Genomic DNA, 26039 nt, shown 5'->3' with positions numbered 1-26039 from the left:
CCCTCATGGATGAGGGGATAGGACAGAGGTATTCCATTAGGCCTCCTGGTCATAATGTTCAATTCAATTCAATTTATATAGTGCCAAATCACAACAACACTTACCTCAAGGCGCATTATATTGTACAGTAGATCATACAATAATAGATACAGAGAAAAACCCAACAATCATATGACCCTGTTACGGCGAGTGAAGTGAGCCGTGTGGAAAAATAAAGGAGGATCCAATCGCAGGCAGTCGTGGAGGAGTAAAGGTGGTTAATTGAATACACGACACAGTGAAAAAACATCAAACAGAGATAACACTAAACTATAGTGGAAACAACTAAACTACTGAATACGAACCGGAACTCAAACATGAAACAAGGTAGATGACAGTACAAGACTGTGACAGCGGGGAGAACACACGAAGGAACATGGTGGATACACAGACGGAGCAGCAACTACAATGACAGAAGACACGACTTAAATACACACAGAGAAACACAGGGAGAGATTACACACAGGTGGGGAACACAGCTGGGAGTAATCAGCAAGACGAGACAGAGGTAAAACTGAACACACTCACATGAGACGTAGACCTTCACAATAAACAGGAAACAAGAACACTACACAAAGACATAGACTCGACACTGAGAGACAGACAGAAAATGACACATGGAACTAACCCACACAAAACTTGAGAACACAAATCCTAGTCACCATCATAATCATCACCACCACCAGTATACAGGAAAAATCCATCATTCAAAACCAAAACATAACAACTCCAAAAAGCTGGGTCGAACCGACCCAGAACCATTACAGACACCCTATGAACAAACAGTTTGGCGACAGTTAGAAGGAAATACTCCCTTTTAACAGAAAGAAACCTCTGGCAAAACCAGGCTCAGAGGCAGCCATCTGCTGCGACCGGTTGGGATGAGTAAAAGAAAACAGGATAAAGACATGCTGTAGAAGAGAGAACGATATTAATAACTGATATGATTCAATGCAGAGAGGTCTATTAACACATAGTGAGTGAGAAAAGTGACTGGACAGGAAAAACTCAATGCATCATGGGAATCCCCCGGCAACCTACGTCTATTGCAGCATAACTAAGGGAGGATTCAGGGTCACCTGGTCCAGCCCTAACTATATGCCCTTAGCAAAAAGGAAAGTTTGAAGCCTAATCCTAAAAGTAGAGATAGTGTCTGTCTCCCGAATCCAAACTGGAAGCTGGTTCCACAGAAGAGGGGCCTGAAAACTGAGGGCTCTCCCTCCCATTCTACTTTTAAATACTCTAGGAACAACAAGTAGGCCTGCAGTGCGAGAGCGAAGTGCTCTAATAGGGTGATATTGTACTACAAGGTCATTAAGTTAAGATGGGGCCTGATTAACAGGGAGCCAATGAAGGGAAAGCAATAGAATAGAATAGAATAGAATAGAATTCAACTTTATTGTCATTGCACATGTACAGGTACAGGGCAACGAAATGCAGTTTGCATCCATCCAGAAAGTGCTTTAGCCGTGATATAGATATATTACAATATATATTAGCAATAATATAGATGTGTAAGTATATTACAGAAATGTGTCTATTATGGTATGTTATAATGTACACAGTGTGAAGTATGTTATGAATATTCTATAACTATAAGTATGTACAGGTTGTAGTGAGTACAAGCTATGTACAGGCTATGAACAGGATATAAATATGAAGTAAAAACTATACAGAAATCTGAGATATACAGTTATACAGAAATGTGAACTATGCAAGTTATAAACAGTTGTAGGATTAAAAATTATCGTATGTACAGAATGATTATTTACACAGAACTATACAGTAGTGGTAAAGTGCTAGTGGTTGTGGGTGTGTGTATGTTCAGTCCATGAGTTTAACGTGGGTCAGATGTCAGGAGGCAGAGTTCAGGAGTCTGACAGCTGTGGGGAAGAAGCTGTTCCGGTACCTGGTGGTGTTAGTCCGGAGGCTCCTGTAGCGCCTCCCAGAGGGCAGGAGGGTGAAGAGTCGATGTGATGGGTGACTGGGGTCTCTGATGAGTTTCCCAGCCCTTTTCAGACACCGCTTCCTGTAGATGTCCTTTATGGCAGGAAGTGGTGCTCCGGCGATGCGCTGGGCAGTTTTCACAACCCTCTGCAACGCCTTCCGGTCCGAGGCAGAGCAGTTCCCGTACCAGACTGTTATACAGTTGGTCAGGATGCTCTCGATGGTGCAGCGATAGAAGTTCACCAGGATGTCTGAGGACAGGTGGTTCTTCCTCAGAGTTCTCAAGAAGAAGAGGCGCTGGTGAACCTTCTTGACCAGCTTGGAGCAGTTGGTTCTCCAGGTGAGATCCTCGGAGATGTGGACTCCCAGGAACTTGAAGCTGCTCACACGCTCCACAGCCGTCCCCTTAATGTGGATGGGTGGATGTGGGTCAGCATTCCTCCTATAATCCACGATGAGCTCCTTAGTCTTCTCAGTGTTAAGCAGCAGGTTGTTTGTGTCGCACCACTCAGCCAGACGATCCACCTCCTCCCTGTAGGCGGTCTCATCGTTGTCGCTGATGAGGCCAATCACCGTGGTGTCATCTGCAAACTTAATGATGGTGTTGGAACCATCAGCAGGTCTGCAGTCGTGGGTGAAGAGGGAGTAGAGGAAAGGGCTCATCACACAGCCTTGTGGTACACCGGTGTTCATTGTGATTGTTGATGAGCAGCGGTTATCCAGTCGGACATGTTGGGGGCGGTTGGTCAGGAAGTCCTGTAACCATTTGCAGATGAGGGAACTGATGCCCAGGTCTGTCAGTTTCCTGATGAGTTGTGAGGGGAGGATTGTATCGAATGCTGAACTGAAGTCTATAAACAGCATTCTGGCGTAGGTGTTGTTGTTGTCCAGGTGTGAGAGGACAGAGTGCAGTGCGATGGAGACTGCATCCTCTGTGCTCCTGTTCTGGCGGTATGCAAATTGGTGGGGGTCCAGGGTGGGGGGGGAGACAGGATTTGAAGTGTGCTAAGACCAGCTGCTCTAAGCACTTAGTGATGATGGGGGTGAGTGCTACTGGGCGGTAGTCATTGAGGCTAGATGGGTTGGAGTTTTTGGGTATGGGGACGATGGAGGTGGATTTGAAGCAGGCCGGTACCACAGCGTGGGCCAAGGACAGATTGAATATGTCTGTGAGCACTCCTGCAAGCTCCCCAGAACACGCTCTGAGAACACGCCCGGGGATGCCATCAGGACCTGCAGCCTTGTGGACATTGATCCTGCTCAGCACCGCTCCTACATCGGTGGGGGAGAGAGTCAGAGGTTGGTGGCCTGGCGTCATGTCTGTTATGGTTGTGGTTGTGGGGTTCCCTCGCTCAAAACGAGGATAAAAGTTGTTGAGCTCGTTGAGGAAGGAGACATCAGAGGATGCGGGGGAGGGTTTGGTGGTCCTGTAGTCTGTAATGGTGTGGAGTCCTTGCCACATGCGTCGGGGGTCGGAGTTGGAGAAGTATTCTTCTACCTTCTTTTTGTAATGGTGTTTGGCTTTTTTGATGCCCTTCTTTAGATTAGCCCTGGCTGTACTGTAGGCGTGTGCATCTCCTGACCTAAAAGCAGTGTTGCGGGCCTTCAGGAGGAGACGAACATCCCGGTTCATCCAAGGCTTCTGGTTGGGGTACATGGTGATCCATTTCTGGGTGGTGACACTGTCTGTGGTTTCGGAGATGTAATCCAGTACAGATGAGGCGTACTGGTCCAGGTCTGTGTTGGTGAACATATTCCAGTCCGTGTTTCTAAATCTGTCCTTGAGCACTGCGTCTGTCCCCTCTGGCCACACTTTAACTGTCCTCACAGCAGGTTTCACACGTTGGATGAGTGGTGAATACCTAGGTGTGAGGAACAGGGAGAGATGGTCCGATTGTCCAATGTGGGGGAGGGGTGTTGCTTTGTAGGCTCCAGCCAAGTTGGAATAAACATGGTCTAAAGTCTTGTCTCCTCTGGTGTGGCAGGAGACATGTTGGTGGAATCTGGGGAGGACTGTCTTTAAGTTGGTGTGGTTGAAGTCGCCAGCAACAATAAAAGCAGCCTCGGGGTGTTTATTCTGGTGTTTGTTAATGGCTGCAGAAAGTTCTTTCATGGCTAACCTAGCATACAGGAGAAATATGCTCTCTCTTTCTAGTCCCTGTCAGTACTCTTGCTGCAGCATTTTGGATTAGCTGAAGACTTTTCGGGGAGTTTTTAGGATATCCTGATAATAATGAATTACAGTAGTCCAGCCTAGAAGTAATAAATGCATGAACTAGTTTTTCAGCATCACTCTGAGACAAGATATTTCTAATTTTAGAGATGTTGCGCAAATGGAAGAAAGCAGTCTTATATATTTGTTTAATATGTGCGTTGAAGGACATGTCCTGGTCAAAAATGACTCCAAGGTTCCTCACAGTGTTACTGGAGGCCAAGGTAATGCCATCCAGAGTAAGAATCTGGTTAGATACCATATTTCTAAGATTTTCAGGGCCGAGACAAATAACCTCAGTTTTATCTAAATTAAGAAGCAGAAAGTTAGCGGCCATTCAGGTCTTTATGTCTTTAAGACATTCCTGCAGTTTAACTAAATGGTGTGTGTTACCTGGCTTCATGGATAGATAGAGCTGGGTGACATCTGCATAGCAGTGAAAGTGTATACTATGTCTTCTAATAATACTGCCTAGGGGAAGCATGTATATTGTAAACAGAATTGGTCCTAGCACTGAACCTTGTGGAACACCATAATTAACCTTATTGTGTGAAGGGGACTCTCCATTTACATGCACAAATTGGAGTCTATTAGATAGATATGATTTAAACCACTGCAGTGCAGTACCTGTAATACCTACAGCATGTTCTAATCACGCTAATACAATATAATGGTCAACAGTATCGAACGCTGCACTAAGGTCTAGCAGGACAAGCACAGAGATGAGTCCACTGTCAGAGGCTATAAGAAGATCATTTGTAACCTTCACTAAAGCTGTTTCTGTGCTGTGATGGGCTCTGAAATCTGAGTGGAACTCTTTAAATAAGCCATTCCTCTGCAGATGATCTGTTAGCTGTTAGACAACTACTCTTTCAAGGAGTTTTGATATGAAAGGAAGGCCTATAATTAGCTAAGACTGCTGGGTCTAGAGATGGCTTTTTAAGTAAAGGTTTAACTACAGCCAGCTTGAAGGCCTGTGGCACATAGCCGATTATTAGAGATAGGTTGATCATATTTAAGATTGAAGAATTAATGGCAGGACTTCTTCGAGCAGTTTTGTAGGAATGGGGTCTAAAAGACACGTTGATGGTTTGGAGGAAGTAATTATTGAAGTTAACTCGAAAAGTTCAATTGGAGAAAAAGAGTCTAAATGAATATCAATGGTACTAAAAGCAGCTGTAGATAATATTACATCTGTGCGGGTGTAACCCTGGTTAACATAGTTGTCAATAAATAAAAGCCTGTTAGTAAAAACAGTCATAAGAAATATATTACAGGTGATAAATGGTCAATTAATAGATCATAATTGTTAGAAAATTCATTAAAAACATCAGCAATGATATAATTCATGGTATAGTGTTTCAATTGTGTTTATAAACATGTTAAAAGGTTAAAAAACTTGCAAATTCATGGTGTTTTTTATGTTAATTCAGGTAAAATGGCTAAAATATGTGTTCAGACTCTTATTGTGAAAGGTTACGCTGCAGCGTGACTCCGGTGATCAGCCACACCCAATTGGGTAGCTGCTTCTTTTTGATGCTGGAGAGGGAGAAATGCAGACAGTCCTTGCGGAGCTGCCGCCTAAATGAGTGAAAAATTTTTAAAAAACAAGCCAGAAGTTTACATAAAGTCATTTTTGTACTCTGGAGAATGTATTTTTGTTTTTCCGACCTGTCCTTGCCTTGGTGACGTTGTGAACGTAACCGAACGGGACTTGGTGAGTTAGAAATTGTATTTTATTTCATGCAACAAATGTTTTGTTGTATTATATTGCTCATTTCATGCAAATGCAAATGTTTATGCATATTGCTTTGTTGTTATGGTAGGCCATTAAGATTTGGATCGGGAAATGCTGAGCTAGAATCGGAGTTTGATCCGCTGAGCGAGAAACAATATGGCGAGCCACCCAGGGATCCGTTGAACTGTACCAAGCAAGAAAAAGGAAACCGCCCCCTGCTGGATGTTGAACTCTTTCACTAAAAAACTGGTAGGATTAATCCACACACCTCTGCAAAAGAACAGTGGACTTTCAAAGCACTGGATAACCATTCAGAGCAATTCCAGGATTTATAGTTAAAGGACACAGAGACTATTTTCTTTTGTTTGCTTAAGGGATTCATTCAGCCTTTTGCTGAATTGTTTTCAGTTTTACAGTTTTTTGTTTTGTGTAATTTATTTTGGTCAACCTTACATTTTAATGCTGTAATTGTGTTATTAGAAATGTAAATAATTTTGTTGGGTTAAAACAAAATAAGAACTGGTTGAATTTTAAAGGTGAACCTAGACGAAGATTAAATTAAATCTTGGGCCTAAAGGAATTAAACTTGATTTAAATAACACAGTGTTAATGCAAATAGATCAAAGGATAAACTTGAACTTAGAACTTGAAATAAATAAAACAATAACCTAGGTTGAAAATAACATCCTTTTAAAGCCAAATAAAAGGTTTTGAAATAAATAGGATAACTTAACAGAAATTACTGAACTAAAAAAGGGAAAGAAAATATCTTGTGTGATGTTGAATGTTTTATGTAATGTGTGTGTTAACTGTCTATTCTCTGTCTTTACAAAATAATAAGCCGGCAATTTAAACTTATTTTCTGGTCTGTGGTCTTTATTACAGGCTACACTCATTACTACTCTAGTAGTCGAACCTAACTGGTCCTAGTATACTGTAATGATTCCAGAAGTGTTACACGATGATTATGGGTAATTTTATCTAATGGTTAAAAAAGATTTTATGAAGAAGTTCAAGAATTCCTTACTCGTTGACGCTAAAGTAATAGTATGACTCAACAGTGCTCTGACTTTTTGTCAGCCTGGCTACAGTGCTGAAGAGAAACCTGGGGTTTTTCTTATTTTCTTCAATCAGTGACGAATAGTAAGATGTTCTGGCTTTGCGGAGGGCTTTCTTATAAAGCAACAAACTATTTCTCCAGGCTAAATGATGATCTTCTAAATTTGTGAGGCGCCATTTCCTCTCCAGCTTATGAGTTATCTACTTTAGGCTACGTGTTTGAGAATTATACCACGGAGTCAAGCACTTCTGATTTGAGGCCTTAGTTTTCACTGGAGCTACAGTATCCAGAGTCGTACGTAGTGAGAAGGTAAAATTATTAACAAGATAATCGACCTCTGTTGGAGTAGCCTTCAGGTAGCTGCTCTGCTCTATGTTGGTATAGGCCATTGAAGATGATAACAGTGGGTGGATTATATTCTTAAACTTAGTTACAGTGCTTTCAGAAAGACAACTACTGTGATAGTCTACTTTCCACATTTACAATTATTGTAAATGTAAAAGTTATCAGAAAACGATCAGACAGCAGAGGGTTTTCAGGAAACACTGTTAAATGTTCAGTTTGTATTCCATATGTTAAAACAAGATCTAGCCCCAGCTACAGGGGCCTGGCTAGCTACGGGTGAATGAAGGGTGCGAAGCCGAGTCTCCAATTCAGTAATCCTGGCCTCCAGAGCTGCAAATATGCTACATTTGTTACAGGTATCATTACTGCTAAAGGAGGCCGAGGAGTAGCTAAAGATCTGACACAATGAGCAGGAAAATGCAGGAGGGACAGGTGAAGTAGCCATGGTGCTAACGAGTTAAGCTAAGCTAGCGAAACACTACAGAGACAGTGAGTGAATACTTTGGCTATAAATTAGGTAGTGAGTACACAGAAAGTGTGCTTCGGATGAAGCACGTGGAGATTATACTATGAAAAAAGAATGTATTTAAAAGTTTTTAATTAAATTGCTAAGCAGATAAGCTACTCAGAAACACCACTGTGTTTGAGCAGTAACAGGAAGTGATACTCTACCGCAGAGCGAACGAACACAAAGTGACAGCGCCACCAAGAGTCTGTTGTTTGTGTAACTTTAAAGGATCTCCTGTGGCACTCTATGGCTGTATCCCAATTCAGGGTCTGCAGCCTTAAAGGCCGCATTTTAAGGCCGATTATGTCACAGCGGCGCGTCGAAGGCTGTCCCAATTCAAAGGCTGCTCGAAATGCGGCCCTCAAATGCGTCCTTCATTTCCCTGAATTTTAAGGCTGTGGCAGTGTAGACTTCGTGGCCCAACATATCCCACAATTCATAGCGCGGCAGTCACTGTGGATAATTTTGCCGCAGGCGGCAGAAGCAGGGCGGCCGAAGAGTAAACTGTTAAACGTAAGTACTGAATATTGTAAAGCAAGACCGAACGAAACCTCTGTCTCCTCCTTGCCTGAGCTCGCCATAATATTATGTCACTTATTTATGTGCAAATGTTTAATAATGAGGAACATTAAAACATTACTGTTGGCCACATGTCGGCAAAGTTATGTGACATTAGCGATGTTTGTACTTTCAGCGTTCACTTTGTTTTAAAGTCTTTAAAATATAATACAATAGCTGACCTTAATCTTACAGAGAATGTGATGATTTTATGGATAATTAAAGTCAGTCATATATTCACAAACAGAACAAGCCGAAAGTCAGTGATGCTGCTCTGTTTGCAGTCCTGAATATCACGGCACAAGCAGGATTCACTGCACTGTTAATGTTAGCTGTGTTATATTCCTGCCTCTGTTCGGTGGTGTCGAGCCAAACGGACTTTAACGTGTGTTTGAACGAGCTGACGGTTCACTCGTTAAGCTGAAAGAAAGATGCTTTAATCACAGGAGTCACACATGTGTCCACTGTACCATCTAGGAACTCTTCCTGTTTAGCACTCGTAATAACACAAACACTAATCCTCCTTGTGCTGTTTTGTAGCAGTGTATACACCTGAGACTGTCACCTGTCTGTCTGTCCTGCACTCTCTCTCTGTTTCTTTCTCTCTGATTGTGGAATAAAAGTATGAACATGTATTTATAAGTTACACTTGTGTTTGAATCCTGCAGCTTATCACACATTTGATTTCCATGTGTGACAACTGCAAGTGTCCAGAGTGAGGACAGACTGAGGGACCCACTGCTGCACATCATCTGTGAGGCTTTGCAGCCCTGATGATCCACCAGGACAAACTCAGCAGTGTGTGAGGAAGAGGAGGAGGAAGAGCCAGCAGCAGCTGACAGATGGAGAGAATAGACAGACTGTTCCCTGTTTGTGAAGGACTGCTAGAAAAGTTTAAAATAACTAATTGTCTGTCCTGCATCAGTCTTATTAGGTAATTAGTGATGGGTCGTTCGCGAACGAAATGGCTCTTAGAGCCGGATCTTTGAAGTGAACGACGCGAGCCGGCTCCTTATCGCGAGCCGTAGTTTTTTTCTTTCTTTCTCTCACCCTCTCTCTCGCACTTTTTTTCCTGCTTCACTCCGCACGTGAGCCTTGTGCTTTGCGCAGAGGGGGGATGGGCCGTAGTTACAGTCGCAGTAGCAGAGGAACAGAGCGGGAGGGAGAGAGAGAGAAAGAGAGCCAGGGACAACAATGTCACATTAAAAAGGTATAGTAATCATCCACAACTATTTTCAGTTGCAGATGATAAAGGATTCAGAAAGTTTATTCATGCAGGCTCATATGACAGAGAATATGCATCTTCTTTTTCATATCTTAATTTATATTTAATTGTGCTGTGGTTTGCAGTGTTTTAGGTTGTTTCACTTTAAATTTGTTTAAAAGGAAAAGCTGAAAATTTAAATAGTTAAAAGTTGAACAGTGACTAGTTGGTTTTTGTATTATATGATTTATTTATTACATTTTATGTGGAGTGACTAACTAAAAGTATATTTACGGTGGCCCCTAGAGACAAAGCAGCACGTACATACTCCAAAACACGTAAAAACTCAGAAGCACGTAAAAACTCCAAAACACATAAAAACTCCGGCTACATCCACACGCACGCGGGTATTTTTGAAAACGAGATTTCTAAAAAAAAAATGCCTGTCAGGGTGGATATTTTCTAAAACTCCGTTTTTGCATTTACGCATGGATGAGGAAAACGGAGAAAACGCAGCGTCAAAGATGTGCGCCTTTTTTGACGTCACAGTGTGCGCCACGTTTTGTTTCGGTGAAATGAATTTCTACAATACTGTTACTGTTAATTGTACTCTCTGCAGTGTTTAAATGCTTACATATACAGTTACTGTCCCTCCACACATACGACTCGGTTCTGCTTCTACGCCCCATCTTTGTTTACTATTTCCCACCGAGGCTTCTAGACTTCTGATTGGCCAACATTTCTACACGTTTAGGAATACATGGCACCTGTTGTTTTGGCATGCTCCTAGCAGCGTTTTCCTTCATTTCTGCATTTACATGTGGACAGGATTATTTTTTAAAACGAAAACGGAAAATCTCTGTTTTCAAAAATACCCGTGTACGTGTGGATGTAGCCTCAGAAGCACGTAAAAACTCCAAAACATGTACAAAAGACAACAGAAGTGCTCCAGAATGGTAGGCGCAGTGTTGAGCTTTTGTTACCTAGAGGCTACACAAGCCAGCAAGTACCAACGACCGGTGTGTGGTAGTAAGAGGTAAATCAACTTTTTTTTTTAATTATTTGAATATATATGAGTGCTTGTGTATAAATACACAAACAATATACATATGCTTTTAATTGTGTAATTTAAGTGATCTAGGTAGCTCTGTTTTGGAAGTTCAGTTAACGCTAGAAATGTGTTTTAGAGTTTGTGGAGCTTCTTGGAGTTTGTACGTGTCTCTAGGGGCAACTGTATATATTTATATATAAACATATATAAATAAAACCACTTTTTTTACATTAGTAATTCCTTTTTTGCATAATTTTATATTATTGTAATAATAACTTAATTAAAGCAACAAAACAACCTGAAGAGCCGGTTCGGAGCCAAAAGAGCCGGCTCTTTTTAGTGTGCCGAGCCAAAAGAGCCGGTTCTCTAAAAAGAGCCGGAAATCCCATCACTATAGGTAATGTTCAAATAATTTATCATTCCAGTGTTTTCAGTGTGGGAGAAAGTACTCAGGGCCTTCAAGTTACACAATATGAAAGGCAGCAATAAGTTTAATGTTCAGAAACCTAAAGTATGTATCAGCAGCAGAATGGAGCTAAAAATAAATGTTTGTTTCAGTTCTATGAAGCTTTGAGTATTTTGGATTAGTAGTACTGCTGTGTTTGTTGCATCATATTGCTGTAATTGTTTATATGATTTATATATTCTGAGGTAAGTTGATCTATAGTGTTACATCATATTCTATAAGGATGTTATGTGTTTGTATACTTTCCTCCCAATTTGACCCATTTAGCAAAAGTCAGCCTGTTTAAGGCTCTGATATCTATTCTGTATGACTTAAAGCTGTTATGACATGGTCTGATTTTCTCACCCAATAAAGAAATATTTAATATATCAGTCTACTCTTTATTTATTAAAAAACAGTTTTCACAGCTTGTACATTTTCTTTTTACACATATATGTAAGCATTGAGCCAAATTTAGAAATGCCAACATATTAAACGAACAATATTAGTCTCTTATATATAATACATCTATATGTACACTGTCAAAGATACTTATCTTTAAGTGAAGATTTAAGGTGATAGGACATATAAATAACTGCAACTTGAATCTTTACTGAAGCTCAGTATTAGACACAGAGTTCACTCACATGAATTTCACTCACATGTGTTGTACCAGTGTACCTGCACATGTGATGTGACAATAGAAGTGATTTGAGAGTTCAAACTCACTGCTGTAATAACTTATAATGATTAATATAATAACTATAATATTGGCCATATCATATTTACACTGACTTTAGTCTCATGAACAACATTAGCTAATTGTTATTTACTAGCTAATCTTAAATGACTGTTCAGTACAGATATGAAGGCCAACAATCATGTTTTACAGTCCTGTGGTCTCAGCCTCAGATACTTATTAAATCACACAAACCTCATGTAGAAACAAACACACGAACAAAATATGTTCTCCTTCATTTCTGTCAAACAAAGCTGTATGAAACGTTTCCAGCGGTTGGTGTTATGGTTGCTAGGCAACACGGGCAGCGCAACTGAGGCTAGACCGTCCCATTTCACAGGCCTCGCACTTCCGGCCTTAGCGGTCTTTGAGTATGCGGCCCTTGAGGATCGTTGAGGCTGCGTACTTTAAGGCTGCAGACCCTGAATTGGGATACAGCCTATCTTGCTCCAAAACTTCTGAAATGGTGGACAGAACCAGAGAGTGTGGCTATAATTGTCCGGTGTATTTGCTTGACAGCGTGAGCAGTTGTTGGAAGACGTAAAGCCCATCTTGAACCCCATTTTAACAGGAAGCAATCTCATTCTACTTTTGAACATCCTCGGAACCACAAGTAAACCAGCAGTCGGGGGACAAACTGCATTATTATTACTGTATTAGCACAATTGATCTAAATTCAGACAAAAAACTTAAAATCTGAGTAGAAAAAAGTTATATTTTTACTCTAAAAAACACAAACATGTTTAACGAATCATTTTCATAACTTGATATGCAAATAGAACTTGTACATTTCTAAACAATTATGCACAAGTTTTGCAAACAAGAAAGTAAAATGGTACTATTTACCTAAATATGCAGCCAAGCCCTCTGGCGTTTTTTTATATGACCATTTATAACCATTTACAGAACAATTAGGTGTTCTGCATCAAATAAGAAGGCACAGAAATTATTTGTGCCACTTCAAAAAGTTGTTTCTGTCCACTATAAGACAGAGGTGAAACCCACAGGCCTAAACCGACCCAGGTCGGTGCATCTTGTTGCTGTGTCGTCTTAAATTGGTCATGTGATTTTGACACCCCAGCACCTCCGTCGAACCCAGAGGGTTAATGCCCTGGTGGATCCTGGTGTTATTTGTTTCTCAGAAACAGTTTATAACTGTAGTTTAGTTTGTCACTGAATTTAGCAATGCAAAGAAAATGGGCTCAGGTTTTTATTGTGATGCTTACCTCCTCCATTTCTGTAGCAGAGGTATGGAAACCTCCAGACATTGCCCAGGCCCACAGCATAGCCCACACTGGTGAGGACAAACTCGATCTGGTTTCCCCAGTTCCCTCTCCGGGAGTTTTCATCCTTCTTCATTGGCTCTCCTGGAACTGGTCCTGGAAAGACACACAGAGAAATAGAGGTGACTTCAGGTGACAAGTAAGCGAGTGTGTACCTGAGATAGTGCTGCTGCAGTAGGTCTGGAAAGTGCACCAGGCAAATGAAAAATTGAAAGGAGAGAACTCCCCACCTCATTTAGAAGCATGAATGTGAAATGGATGCTATGACAGAGAGAAGAATCCTAAGAGCCCCTCTACTTTTTTAACCTTATTTGGCCAACGGATTCAAATGGATTGAAAGTATTATTTACAATTATCTTGGAGTGTGTGTGAAGTTTAATTATTTCCTGCTTGCACTCCCGCTCATTGATTATATTCTGCAAGCTACCATCTCCTCTACCGCAAAGTTTAACATAAACATAAGGTGGGTGTGCTGGAGCAAACAGGATGAGACCTTAAGAACAGCCGATAAGCTTTGGCCATGCTGTCCTGATTTGCAGCTTCTCTTTCTCCACTCCCTGCATCCCTCCATCTGCTGGTATGAGATGGTCATTCTCTCTTGACCTCCTCTATAACCTCAGCCTTGTCTGGCTGTGGGTGCACAGCAAGGTACTTGTGCTCTTTTGGTGTAATAAAGGCTACTAATTAAGGATGTACTTTATTTAAGTGAAATTTGAGCACTGCCAGAGATACGTTCCTTCACTTGCCTCTCCACGATCTATGAAGTCTTGGGGTTATGCCTAAATTCTGATAATTCTGTTAGACAAAGGTTTAGTTAATACAACAACACAGCAAAATTGTTTAAACAGTGTTTTATTTTTCAAGAGGTAAATGTATGTATTTATGTATTGCTCTGCTGGAGGCTTCTTCCTGTTAAAAGGGAGATTTTACTTCCTCCTGTTGCCAAGGGCATAAATATCCTCATGTTTTCAATGCGATTGGCTTTGAATTTGACGAAAATGAGGAATACTGGTCATAAGAAGCACACCCCTTCAGTGCAGGTGTGTTTGCAATGCATTGCAAACTGGTAATTCTTTTGCAATGCCACAAAAGTTAAAAAATATATATTATAATCTATTAGATTTGCATGTTTGGTTTTAACATTACAAAAATACTTCAGGACATGATGTTCCGGAGAGAACCGGTGCACAGACAAGGAACCAGGGGCCTCACACTTCCAGAATACAGCAAGACATCTTGTTCATAAACAGAAAAATTACAAATAGAATCTACTTAAAGACTACTTTAAGAGTCTAAAACAAAACAGCAATATCCACACAAAACAAAAAACAGCTGTGCTATTTTCCCCAAAGCCCTGTAGTTTTTCTTTGAGTCTAGCTGTGCTTGCATGTTAGAAGAGCTCCTAGTGTCTTTGACCTTTGTCGTGCTAGGCTAAAGGCTGCAGGTGGGACACACAGGAAGATCAGCAAACTGTTCACAGTGAAAACCGCGGCCACAGCGGTGGGCACACAACAACATCTCCGTCTGGAGTTGACCTTGGAAATAAAACATGTGAGACAGTTGCGTGCTCATCTGTGCCTCTTGTATGTCTTTCCCACAATAAAAAACACAAATAGTTTGTGTTCTGAAATAATTCAAATCATCATTTGATGATGATTTTTATCAGTTTTACAGATTATTGATTGAATGTAGTCAAAGGTTCCAAATCTGTGAGAAAGAATTGTCTCAATTGTTCTCAATGTGTTTGTGTGGCTTCAAATGCTTTTTGGCCCAGCTTTCCCTTGTACCCGTATCAGTTCTGGTCAGCCCGGCCAGCACCTCCTCGTCTCCGCTGGGGGTTCAGGAGAACCTCTCCAGCCGCTCCTCGTCTCCGCTGGCGACTCTGGTCAGCCCGGCCAGCACCTCCTCGTCTCCGCTGGGGGTTCAGGAGAACCTCTCCAGCCGCTCCTCGTCTCCGCTGGCGGCTCAGGTCAGCCCGGCCAGCACCTCCTTGTCTCCGCTGGCGGCTCTGGTCAGCCCGGCCAGCACCTCCTCGTCTCCGCTGGGGGTTCAGGAGAACCTCTCCAGCCGCTCCTCGTCTCCGCTGGCGACTCTGGTCAGCCCAGCCAGCACCTCCTCGTCTCCGCTGGGGGTTCAGGAGAACCTCTCCAGCCGCTCCTCGTCTCCGCTGGCGGCTCTGGTCAGCCCGGCCAGCACCTCCTCTTCTCCGCTGGAGGGTCCAAGTCAGCTTCGCCCACGCCTGGTCCGGCCTCTGCATCAGCTTCGCCCGCGCCTGGTCCGGCCTCTGCATCGGCTCCAGCTTCGCTGTCGCCTGGTCCGGCCTCTGCATCGGCTCCAGCTTCGCCGTCGCCTGGTCCGGCCTCTGCATCGGCTCCAGCTTCGCCGTCGCTTGGTCCGGCCTCTGCATCGGCTCCAGCTTCGCCGTCGCCTGGCCCGGCCTCTGCCTGTGCTTCTGCTACGCCTGGTCCAGCCGCGGCCTCTGCTTCTGCCACGCCTGGTCCAGCCTCGGCCTCTGCTTCTGCTACGCCTGGTCCAGCTTCTGCACCTCGGAATCGCCGGCCACTTTCGGGGCCACCAGCTGGACGTCACCGCCGTCGAGGTCGGCCCCCTGAACTGTTTCCGCGACGTTGCCGTCCACACAGCCGGCCTCCGGACCCGCTCTGCTGCCGCCGCCGTCTTCCACGCGGTCGGCCTCCGGACCCGCTCTGGCCTCCGGACCCGCTCTGCTGCCGCCGCCGTCTTCCACGCGGTCGGCCTCCGGTTCCGTTCTGCCGCCGCTGCCACTTTTCTCGTGGCCGGCCCCCAGAACGGCTGAACTGAACTTTTGTGCTATCGCTCTCCGGGTTGACATTCTGGCCTCTTTGGGCATTGTTTCCATGTTTTGAACTGTATTTGTGGACTCAGTTTTGGTCCTGGTGTCACGGTCCTGGGCCATGTTGGCCCAGTATTCTTAGTTTCTGTGCATTTTGTATTTCTCTCTTTATTTAGGCATTGGTTCCTGGGTCGTTCAGTGAAGATGTTCCTTATTTGGTTAACCTCTGTGTGCCCCTCTGTATCTGTGAACCCCCGTGTCCCCTCCTTGTGTTTTATTCCATGTTTCCCCAGCCCGCTATGCCTGTGTTCTCCCCGTCCTCTCTCTCCTCCTGTCTGCACCTCTGCGTACTTCCTGTTTTACTTTGATAGTCTCCCGTCAGTGTTGTTTACCCCTGCCATGTCTCGTTATGATTATCTGTGTCAGCTGTGTTCCCCGTGTGCTCCCACTTCCCTCATTAACCCTCTTTGTATTTATGTGCATGTCTCTCTCTGTTCCCTCGGTCCTCAGTTTCGTTTACCCAGTTTAGTTCTGTTACTTTGTAAGACCTGCAATAAAGCAGCGTTTTTGAGTTCAACTTCTGTCTCTGTGAGTTTTGCGTTTGGGTCCTCATCTGCCTCCACACAGCCGGTTCATGACAACTGCGGCCATGGTGGCGTGCAAGTGGAAAACAGCAGTGGGCCTGTCAGCGCAGCGTGTCATACATTACGACATCTCTGTGTGGAGTTGACTTTGGAAGGAAAAGAAATATGTGAGACAGCTGTGTGTTCTCGCTGTGCCTCTTGTATGTCTTTCCCCAGAAACCAGGTGTGGGCCTTGAGAACATACATACAGGCACACAGGCTGACACGCTGTGTGTCTAAGACCAGACAAAAAGGAGCAAAACCCTGAATCTTAGGTGCTCTTCAAAACTTCAACCTGATGGTTTAAGACAGTCACACACACACACACACACACACCTCTATCCATCTCTCTCGCTCTCTCATTCATATGTCTGTGTACAAACTGATCTTTGAGTATCACTTCAGACTGGATTTAACTCTGCGTGCATGCTTGTGTGTATGTCTATATATTAAACCTTGTACTTGTCTTTGTAAAAACATGAGTTACTGTGAGCTGAATCACATTCACAGAATTTACATTAGTTCTCAAAGGTCCTAAGTGAACCTTCTCATAACAATGACAAGTCCAAACTTGCTGTGCTTATTTTTTTAGAAAAAGGCGAGACGCTACCTGGAATGAGTCTGAAGAAATGTATACCACAGATTTATGAGTTGCAGCTACAGAAGAAAAATTGTCCTCTGAGGAATCCTGCATTTAATGGCAGTTCGCACATGACTTTGCATGTGCACATTGTACTTGTCTGAGTAGCCAAACAGAAAATGCAGGTAGCAGCAATAAATACACAAAACCAGACAGGAAGTGACACTGAAAACTACTTTTATTATTTCATAACTTTGTTGGTGGTGGTAAAAGACCCACAGCACAGAAACCACAAATCCAAGATTAAACTACAAAGATCCTTAAACGGCACGGACACATCATCACAATACTTTATACAAAATAATCAAACATCTCATGTGTGACCAGCTCAGACAGCTGATTACTGAAGAGAACTTTTTTGATAAAATAAATTCCATAAATAAATAAAACCTCCTGATCATGTTAACCCATATGGAAAAGAAATAGAAAAAAACGTATAAAAGACTTGCATCAGATTTGGCTTGCTTCATATAGTGAATCGTATAAGCCTTATCTGATTTACTCATGAAAGTGGCCACTTTCTCATTGCTTTCATATATTGTTTTAGTAAGTATCCAAAACATACACGTTTCATTTATATAATTTTTCAAGGGATCTTATATCTGTTTTCACTCTTGTATGCTTTTCATACAAGTTTCACACAAGACAGATACAAACTTCATAAGACTTATATATATATCTTTTCCATATGGTAACGTGTGGGTACTTCTGTATATGTTTCTGTCACTGATCTTTTCAATTAACTGGACGTCTTTCTCTAAAAACATGATTATGATTCAGGAAACATCCCCGTGTTAAATAGTGAGATAGTGTAATAGTTACACAGAGTCAATGGTTCGTGTGAATAGTGTAGGTCAGGATACAGCAGCAACCGTCTGAGCTGAATAAAGATGAGACATATATGCTTATTTTGTACACAATAATGGAACGGCATATCGATATTTGAGTGAATGTAACCAGTAAACCAATTAAAACCAGTAAACCTGGAGCACCAGACTCTGATCACACACAGCTGTAGGTTGTAAAAACATGAGTTGAACAAGCAATAAAGTTCCAAAAGACAAACTGTTAAAGGAGGAAAACGCAAACTTACAGTTTCTTTAAACACAAACACCAACAACAAGCTCCACTCCACACCTGGACACTAAACACAAACACACAGGTGAGCTGCTTTCTGGAAGGAGGCGGGACCCCACCTGAAGTAACACAGGGGGGAGGAGGCGAATTTAAAGATGTAAAGCTGCCATCAACAACTCCGTTCTCTACGTTTCTGAGCAGATTCAGGTATTACTCAAATAATAAAGTCTTTTTGTTACTATTATACTTTTCATTAGTCTCCAGATTAATAATTCTCTTTATAATCATCAAAGTTTTTGTCATTAAAATCCGCACACAGACTTAAAAAGGCAACATTAGTTGTTTACAGGGCTTTTAGACTACAGTTAACCTGCCAAATCAAAAGATCAAAAGCCATAGCCCAAACTTTCTGGTGAAATATCTTGACCTGTCAAAGTAGATTTTTTGCTTACCATTGAATACAAAATGGATGACTTTATTTTTAAAACTTTCAGCTGCAGTTCCTCTGCAGCCCCTATTTCCTAACTGTGGTTCACAAATTTCACACAAAACACCACTTTAAAAAACAGCAAGACAAAAGATAGCTTTAAAACCAGCACTGTAACAAATAATCAAAAAAGAGGCTAAAATAAAGCAATTAAATAGGATTCAAACAGAAATAATCACAAATAACATAGAGTCTTAACTCTTACCTGGAAGAAAGTTGTGAGGAAATTTGAAGACTGGAGATGGTGGCCAGAAAAAAAAATTGTCGCCCTTGACAGCAGCCAATCAGAAAAGACTGTTTTTTCGGCCCTAGCAGGGCCTCCTCCTGAAATCGCCATGGTGTGGATGTGGCCTCTCTCTCTTGCCTAGGTGTTTGGTATAGTTGACAGTTGACGCCCATCAGCAGTTAGAGGTACTTAATCCAGGGATAGGTAAGCTCTAGGCCAGAGAGCCTTGTGGTGTTGCAGCTGGTGAGCTGTGTGTGCGCATGCTGCTTGATTACTCCTGCTCTGTAGAGAGGTGTGTGTTTGATGATTAACCTTTTGTTTTACTTACTTTCCAGGGCTTTGACCAACTTCTGAGTTTCGTTGTGTTTTTCTTTTTAAAAGGTGATAGCAGCTTGACCGTTTTTAATTTAACCTTTTTGCCTCTTTTTCTCCTTTTTCAACCCAGACACTTTTTGTTACTTCCCCTCATCCCCTCATCACCTTTTTACGGGAACATAACAACTGTCATGTGATAGAGAGAAAGGTGGGGGATGGATTATGTGAATGTTTAGAAACGTCATGGAAGACTAACTCGAAGGTACCAGCTCTCAGATATGAAGCTTATCTTTCAGAAGTTACTTGAATTAAGGTCTGTACAGACATGTTGTAACGACCCGTATTATGGTATAGCACAGCTATGGGGGGTGTCGTCCTGTTATTGTAGTAGTTGAAGAGTCTCCTAGTGTGAGTGCAGCAGCAGTCATTACAGTCGAGCATGCTGCTCTCTGTGCATCTGCGGGCTGGCGCTGTGGACTACCTAACCCCTGCACATGTATGTATGAATAGGTTAAAGCCGTGGCTTGTATGGTCTCGTTCTGTTTATGTCAAATAAAGATCTGTTCTATTTAACTGACTGGCCTCCGAATTGTCAAGCTAACCTCCACACCACATGCCCGCTGGACCTACTAGCTGGTCCTTCCTCACCACACCGCCGTTACAATGTTTGCACGTATCTTATCATTGTTTTATGTTTTGTTTTTTTTAAACTGTCCCGTTTGGCAGCTTTTGCAATGAGAATTGTGATCTGAAAACATTGTCATTGTGTTGTTAATTATACTTAACACAATAACACCTATTATCAGTTAATGCATTTAATACTTTTTCTAATCACTGCATTCATTTAATTGCTACCTTTTTTTATACACCCAATTTCTAGTACAACATTAACTATTTTTACAGCTTTTCTGCAAATCTGGACTGTCCAGTCTTCTTATGTCAGTCAAAATGTCTTAATCGGCTTGACAAGGACCTGGAAAAGGTCCAAGAATTACAGGTATCTTTTTGAGTTGCTGTCTCTTTGTGGTTTTGGTGTGTAGGTGAGCCAGCCCTAGATCTAAAGCACACCACCATATATACAGCTCTGGAGTGATACTGGGCCAAGCAGATATTTACGGTAAAGGGACAGACACATTGCTAAGGAACTGGCACTTCTGAGGGCTTCAAATCCCCCATCACGAGTGGTCTCACATGTGGATGAAGTGGATGATGCAGTAATTGAAGAGGACATCTTTAGGGCACTGGCGGCAAGGTCAAAGGTTAGTTCTCCTATAGCCTTGTACAGCAAGGCTCCCAGTGACCATGCCACACTGAAACACCAGCCTGCTCCTCTCTCTGATAGTGAGGCTCCCGGTGACTCTGTAAAAAAAAACAAACCCACAGCCTTCTCTCTCTACCAATGACACTCCCCGTGACCACACAATCCCAATTATGCAGCTTCCTTCTATCTCTGCCAGCACAGTTGCTTGTGATTGAACAGTGATATCCCCTAATGTGTTAAGCCCAAGCAGTGCACCTTACTATGCAGCAAAGCAAAAAAAGGGAAGTCCTCTCCTGAGGACACCTGCTCCTGATTGCTAAAAGTGTCAGATACTATTCACTGAGCTACAGGTGGTGAAGCAGCTGCTAGAGTGTAAAATTGAAAGAAATCTTGAGCTCAAGCAGCTACATTCTTCAACCAAGCGTGCAAATTTGAGTATTTCCATATGGAAAAGATATATATATAAATCTTATGAAGTTTGTATCTGTCTTGTGTGAAACTTGTATGAAAAGCATACAAGAGTGAAAACAGATAAGATCCCTTGAAAAATTATTTAAATGAAACGTGTATGTTTTGGATACTTACTAAAACAATATATGAAAGCAATGAGACAGTGGCCACTTTCATGAGTAAATCATATAAGCCTTATACGATTCACTATATTAAGTAGGCCACATCTTATGCAAGTCTTTTATAAGTCTTTTCTATTTCTTTTCCATATGGGTTGTTTACCTTCTGTGATTGTACACCTCCATAGTGAAAAATTCTTTAAGTTACTTTTGATAAACAAATTTGCATAATGATCCTTTTTATTTCGGGTTAAATATAGCGGACGTAAACTTTTTTCACCCAGCAAACCCCCTCACTGTGCTAAATAATATATCTTATATTTTAGCTCGAAGAAAAATGTGTGTTTTATCAATGAAAAAAAGACCCAAGGCTTAAATATGAGGGTTATACAAATGTACTTTGATATGTCTGCTCTTGCCTCATCAGTAAGGATGGTGGAAGAATTTAAGGCCCATGCAGAAGGTGTGAACCCTAGCAGAAAACTATGTGAAAATGCAAGGTAGCGAACCACTCGTGTCATCCAGTTTCTGAAATTCATGGCAGACTCAGCAATTCCAAACACTGACCTCCTGTTTCTGTTATCTGATGGATGCTGTGCTTTCATGAAAAATATCTTAAACATGTCACCACCACAAGTCAGACTTGGAATTAAAAGGATCAACAGCATTTTAGTTGAACTAAGGCCACGTACACATCTCTACCTCTACCTACTATAATGACATGATGTTAATAATAAAGTGTCTCAGGGATTGTGCTTAACTTTGTTTTCTTACAGACTTGTCAAAGCAGAAAAACTTGCTTTGTTCACTGAAGAGACTCCCCAGAAGATTGCTGCTGCAGTGGGTATGGATCACTGCAATGATTAAATCTGGAAATAGAATGTTTATTTTACTTAAGATGGATTATACAGAATCCAGGATTGGGTTAAGACAAAGCCCCTACAGATCTTTACATCACAGTGACCCACACATTGGAAAGATTATTTTCATTATTATGGCTAGAGTCGGGGTGGTCCTAGCTTGTTTGATTCCCTCTTAAACTTGAAAAACGCTTCATTACATTTCAATTGTTATTCTAAACTGTCAGTCAGGCTGTGGAGCTGACTGTGAGAATTTGAGGAGCGGAGCAAAAATGCAGACACCAAGGAACGTGGAGCAAAACTTGAATGTGAACAAAAAGCGAGCCATTTAATAAGGCTGATAAAACATTACAAAACAAAAAGGCAGAGGTCAAGCTAAACCATCACCGAAACTGGGAAACCTAAAGATAAACATAAAAAAAGCAAAACATGAAACCTGATGTGGATAAAAAAAAATAATAATAAATTAAAAAAAAGCTACGGTCACACGTACACGGGTATTTTTTAAAACGCAGATTTTTCCATGCGTTTCCACCTTTCCTCCACACATAAACAGTGTTTTCGATCACTGAAAACAGAGGTTTTTTTTGAAAACTCCTGCCAGGGTGGAGATTTTTGAATCTCCGTTTTTGCTTTTACGTGTGGATAGGGAAAATTGAGATTTAGTCACGCAACATTAAAGGCGTGCACCTTTTTTGACGTGACGCTGTGCACCAGCTTATTGTTTACATGAGATGAATTTCTACTTTAAGTACTTCTGATAAGTTTTGGTTTTTCTGAAAAGGCAGATAATTGTGTTACTTCTCAAGTGCCTTCATCATTTCTAAAGACATTATTTTGGCTGGGGTAGACTCACAGCTTAGGAATTAACAAAATGCATACAGCATTAAAAATGAAAAATCTAAATTTTGTATGTGTGGACGTAGCCAAAGCTACATGGAAACATGGCACAAAAATAACAGATGACCTGACACTGAACAAAGGAAGATAGAGGACTTAAGTACACAGAGAGATAATGAGGGGATGGGTAACAGGTGGGAACACAGCTGGGTCAAATCAGACCTAAGGACACAAGGGGAAGCAAAACTAGACACAATGCACACATGACAGGGACTTTCACAACTTTCAACGTAAAAGACCTAAGTGAAACATAAGCAAACTAAACTTAAGGCAACCAAATGATAATCCTTACTTACATTACTCAAAATTTAAAGGGATAACTTAGGAACTCAAAACGTAAACAAAACGGTGGGTCAGAGACCCAAGATCGCAATATTAACATAGAAAATTCACATTCAATCACATGTGGATGTAATTCACTTCATGTTTCATTCAGTTTATGTGATTCTACTTGAGTTAGATTTGTGTTTAGGACATTTTAACATGAACATTCATTCATAATCCAATTTTCAATTCAAATGGTTTTTAAAACTCAGAATAAACAAATAAACAAATAGAATAAATAGGAATAAGAATACAAGGGAACGGCACATTTCAAGTATTGTGAGTCTGTTACACCGTTGGATATTAACAAAAGCTATTGCACAGTGAAAAGGCACTACAGCTTACTTGTTCCCCCCTCCTTTGTCCCCATTACCCCTCCCTCTCCCCTCCAGAGTGGAGTTAAAACTCAGTAAATTGCCATTTATTTCTTTAGTTATTTTATGCAATGCCTTTTATGAAAACATACATTTTCTTTGTTAGATATTCTTTGAAATTAGGAGCTCCCCTGTGACACATTCACCCCCATTATGCACCACACACAGAAACACACACATTCACCAAGATCAGACACTTGGTGAAACCCGTTATTAGAATCACTGTTATTCTAGTCTCTGATTCATTACACTGCTTAAGTTAACTTGCCAGTATTAAGAAATTGAGCATAACTAATCCTCAGTAAAACCACATACAAGTTATGTTATCTATAACATATTTACATTTAATATTTTGGGTTATCTTTTGATCAGTTTTAGATGTTTGTACAATGTTGTTAATGATTAGTAAAACCACATTAAGATCATGTTTCTGTGTTTAACAATTACAACATTTAATGTTATTATTGATTCAAGATTATGTGTATGATGAGTTGGTGACACAGTTCTTACTTTCCTGCTTTCCTTCAGACACAAAACTGCCTAGCTTGAAGCTTGATCATGGATCTTGAAGCTGGACCGCGTGCACACACACAGAACTCAGTTATTAGAATTTTTTTTATTACATGTTTTATATTTTAGACCTTTGACCTGAATTTTGATGTTGAGACGGCACGGGGACGGGACTTTTATCTCTTTCTACAACACACGACACATTACAGGGACATACAATTGGAATTTGGGTTTTTATTAGTGGTTGTTCTGGAAAATATGTTTGGTTCTTTGGGGTGCTTGTGTGGTCCTTGAGACATGGTGCTTGTAAATTTGCTCTATAATCTGCACAAAGGGACTGCACTTGTAAATGCACTATATGTACTGACATGTTGGTTGTTGCACATCTACAAAATTCCTAAACATGTTGTAGTAAGTAGTAGTGGTGCAACGGATCACGGTTGATTTGAAATCCGAACCGATCCCACGCCACGGTTCAGCACACATGTGATCCGAAGATTTGAAAAAGAAAAAAAAAAGTATGTGTATGGTGTGTGTGGTGGGTCTGTCTAGTGGTTGTTATGGCCAGCACTAGCGATCTAAGTGGCGGAGCAGAGGAGTTTGCGGGATATAAGCAGCCCTTTGCTGCCCAATCCGCAGAGGTGGGTCAAGTATCCAAAAATTGTACTCAAGTAAGAGTATCATTACTTTAAAATATTATTACTCAAGTAAAAGTAAAAAGTAGTCATCAAAAAAGTTACTCGAGTAAGAGTAAAAAAGTACTTGGTGAAAAGGCTACTCAAGTACTGAGTAAATAGCAAGTAACTGTTTGAAATGTCCGATTTATTTTATAAATAAATGCTATAGACAATCAAAAATAAATAAATATACAAATTTTAGTATTTTCAAAAGGAATATATGTAAAAAGATCCACAAAATAAGTCACAACAATTCTAATTTCAAGATTTCAGTTTTTCATAACGTAAAGCTTTTTCAAGCAAAACCCACAGTAAATATATTCACATTTACAGCAGCCTCAGAGAAAACATTAGAACGAGGCAACTTCAACGTAACAGACTACAGCTGATGCACCAGAATGTCATACTAGGGGTGGTTCTCCAAAAGTTGAATCTGTTCATCTGGACGTAGCGTTTTGTGGGAGAAACGTTTCGTCACTCATCCAAGTGACTTCTTCAGTCTCAGCTGACTGCAGGTTTCCCCAAACCTTATAAACAGTACATTTGCATAATGACTGAAACCAGCCCACTGAAGGAACAATGGGCTGTGGGGTCAGTTCCTTAATCATAATTATGCAAATTCCCATGACCATTGATCAACAATCACTGACCAAAACCCACTGATCAAAGAACACTGATCAATGGCCATGAGTACCATTCACAGAGAGTTGGGGAATGGCTGCAATCACAGCGTTGTAAGATGGCGAAAGATGTACCCTTAGGCCCCCTCCTCGATTCAGAGATGGTCTTTCCCTCTTCACGTAAATGGCCTCCTTGACTCCGCGCTCAAACCAGCGTTCCTCCCTGTCCAGGATGTGTACATCCTCATCGTTGAAAGAGTGTCCACTGGCCTGTAGGTGTAAATAAACTGCAGAGTCCTGGCCTGATGAGGTTGCTCTTCTGTGTTGTGCCATCCGCTTCGCTAGAGGTTGTTTGGTTTCCCCTATGTATAAATCCTGGCAATCCTCCTGGCACTTAACAGCGTACACTATGTTACTCTGTTTGTGTCGGGGGACCCGATCCTTGGGGTGGACCAGTTTTTGGCGCAGCGTGTTTTGGGGTTTAAAAGCCACAGAGACACGGTGTTTAGAAAAAATGCGTCTCAACTGTTCCGATACTCCTGACACATATGGGATCACTACAGGTTTTCGCCTGGGCAGCGGTTGTCCTTCTCTCCTGGATCGACTGGAGCTTTCTTTAGGTGCCTTTCCTGCTT

The 26039-nt window shown here is 41.6% G+C and overlaps 1 pseudogene; it reads right to left on the bottom strand.

The window, feature by feature from the left end:
* The window catches only part of LOC134621507 (sodium- and chloride-dependent glycine transporter 1-like), a 45378-nt pseudogene extending 27812 nt beyond the window's left edge, over window positions 1–17566 (bottom strand).
* Between the last annotated feature and the right edge of the window lie 8473 nt (window positions 17567–26039).

Source organism: Pelmatolapia mariae, linkage group LG3_W, assembly GCF_036321145.2.
Source record: "Pelmatolapia mariae isolate MD_Pm_ZW linkage group LG3_W, Pm_UMD_F_2, whole genome shotgun sequence".
NCBI lineage: Eukaryota > Metazoa > Chordata > Actinopteri > Cichliformes > Cichlidae > Pelmatolapia > Pelmatolapia mariae.
This window is presented reverse-complemented; position numbering and strand designations above follow the sequence as displayed.